Source organism: Rattus norvegicus, chromosome 3 (genome assembly GCF_021556685.1).
Source record: "Rattus norvegicus strain SHRSP/BbbUtx chromosome 3, alternate assembly SHRSP_T2T, whole genome shotgun sequence".
Taxonomy (NCBI): domain Eukaryota; kingdom Metazoa; phylum Chordata; class Mammalia; order Rodentia; family Muridae; genus Rattus; species Rattus norvegicus.
In genome coordinates, this window is record NC_141536.1 from 78,419,802 (window position 1) to 78,422,872 (window position 3,071).

Genomic DNA, 3,071 nt, shown 5'->3' on the forward strand with positions numbered 1-3,071 from the left:
ACAGAACCTGCCTCCCTCCTGCTTCATTGTTCCTGGCAGCCTGAAATGGGTATAACCCCAAGGGCTAATTAAGCCTTCAAGGTTCCTGACACTGGCTACAGTCCGGGTGAGCCCTAGAACATTTCTTCTTTGCTCTTCAAGGCATGAGCTCTGGGCCCCACTGAGCTTCTCTTCTTTCCTTGGCCTCATGGATAACTTCTATTTCCTCTCCTCGTTTGCCTGGATCAGCCCAATCTTATCATAGATTCACTGTTGAGAAGAACCAGCAGCCCACAGCCCCTGCCCATAGCTCTGTTCCACAGCCCTCAGGGGCCTCCCCTGAGGGATGAGGGATGAGGGATGAGGTCATTTCCGGACAGCTACACAGACAACATGCCTCTGCAACTGGGAGGAAAGGCTGAAGTGGAAAGCAGAGAGCTTGGAAGTTCCTTCTCTTGCCCCCAAAGAAGACATGCCTAGAAGGTCCTGCGGTGTGAGCACTGATTGAGCAGTAAAATGGTGGCCTCCATACAGGGATGAGCCCAGCACCAGCCAGAAGACAGCAAGGGCCAAAGGACTGGGTTTGGGGCAGAGCTTGGTCTACGGATGCGCCTCTGTCCTGAGGAGCCAGGTGCATTTGTTTATTTCCCTGGAATCTTTCTGGAAGGCTTGCTCTCTGAATTTCAGCTGTGCTAGGGAAAGAAGCCATGTTCAACCAGCACAGTGACCACGAGGATGCCTGTCAACTCTCAGAATCCAAAAGAACCATTCTAAATATAGCAGGAAGCCTAGTGGAAGCTATAGTGTATGAAGCAGGTAGGGTATCTTGGGTATTCTTAGCACTATTACATCTTGCAAGCATTCATGACAGAAGGGTTGTTGCTTTTCTCATTCTACAACTGAGGAAACTGAGGCAGAAGGAGTTCACATGTTTCCCAGGGACACCCAGCCCCATCTCCCTCAAGGTCACACTCCAGGTAATAAAATACACAAATCCTAGGGCTCAGGTTTGGGACTTTACACAGATAGACATTGCTGGTGTAAGAACCACTCCAATCAAGAAGTAGGACATTTCCCATCACTCTGGTCAGCCTCGCAATCAGTCCCCCACCAGGAAAAGCTGCCATTGCTTCGTGTTGCCTGTCCCAAGCCTGGCATGGGCGGAGCTGCACAGTAGAGCTGCACCACTCGGCCCATCCCCTCCCTCCCTTCCTCCCTCACTGTATTGGTAAGAACTGAGCTCAGGGGTTGGAGATGGCTCAGTGGGTAAAGCACTTGCCGAACGGCATGAAGGTCTGAGTTCTGATGCCCAGAACCCATATGAAAGGCAGGCATGGCCTTTTGAACACATCTAGGCCTCCCACCCCCACACAGGGAGACACTGGGAGAATACTGGGGCTTCCTGGCTGCAAGCCTAGCTCCAGGGTCAGTGAGAGACCTTGACTCAAGGGGGGAAAGATAGAAAGTGATAGAACAGGACACTGTTTCCTTTGGCCTCTGTTCAAGGTGCACACACATGTCTTGGACATACAAACAATTGTATGTAACACCGAATTGTAAAGTAACACCGAAGTCTTCACTGATGACTGTTAAGTCTTCAGTAATCAGACTGCAATTCATACAACCACATAGATTAAGCAGAGTAGGGGATTAGTGGGTCAGGTTAGATCACCCTAGGGAAGGGAAACAGAATAGTGAGTATGGCGGATGGGAGATGGAGGAGGCCTGGCACAGAAGTTCAAACAGGGAGAAGGGAAAAGGGAGGTAAGGGACAGCTAACACTAAGGGTCACATGAGGGGTCATATGGAAAGCTAATAGAGTAGAAGCTTCTTAAAAGATACATATCTGAAAGTGATCTGAATGGAAACACCAAATCATGAGGAAACAGAGCCCTGACTGGACCTCTCTCATTACCAAACCAAGGCTCCAGGTCTGAGAATGGGAACTGTTGGATAAACGGGCTCCATGGGAATCCCAAAACAACCCAGACTGTTGCCAAGGCTACTGGTTGCTCTCCACAAACTCATGGTAAGGCCCGTTGCTAGAGACAACACCTACACAACTCATTGAATATGGAAAAGTTGAGCTGGTGTCTACCTAGATCCTTTACCCCTTCTGAGTAGTGTTCATGGCACTGAAGGGTATGCTGCATGATACCAAAGGAGAAAGGTAAGCATCGACCCAGATACAAACTCTTCAATCTACAGTGAGGACCTGCCTGCAAGACATACTAGTGCAATAGTGTCACAAAGCTGGTGGGACTCACCAACCAATATTGGCCGAGGGAGCGGCACTATTAGGAGGTGTGGCCTTGTTGGAGTGGGTGTGTCACTATGGGTGTGGGCGTAAGACCCTCACCCTGGCTGCCTGGAAGCCAGTCTTCCACTAGCAGCCTCTAGATGAAGATGTAGAACTCTCAGCTCTGTCTGTACCATGCCTGCCTGGATGCTGCTCCCATCTCGATGATAATGGACTGAACCTCTGAACCTGTAAGTCAGCCCCAATTAAATGTAGTCCTTTATAAGAGTTGCCTTGGTCATGGTGTCTGTTAACAGCAGTAAAATCCTAAGACAATCTGATAGGGTTTAAGGCTCACTCCATGAGGAGTAACCCACCCCAACACTGCTCAGGTGACCAAGACCTTGAGACTAGATAGACCAGGGACTAGGGGAAAACCAAATGCCACTGTTCTGCTAAAGAAACATAGCAATAAAATGACTCCTAATGACATTCTGCTATGTCCATAAATCAGAGTCTCACTCAGCCATCATCAGAGAAGCTGCCACCTGCAGCAGATGGGAGCTGATACAGAGATCCACATCTGAACAATGTTCAGAGAGCGAGACACCTCAGAACACTCAGTTCTAAATGGGATGTCTCCATCAAATCCGTCCCCTAGAAGCCCAGGGAGCCCAACCGAAGAAGAGGCAGAAAGAGGGTAAGAGCCAGAGGGGACGGAGGACACCAGGGGAATAAGGGCCTCTAAACACAGCAGCACCAACACACACAAACTCAGAGACTGTGGCAGCATGCACAGGTCTGGGCCTGATGGTCCCACTGCCGAGAAGCCGAGAAGCCGAGAAGCCCCATC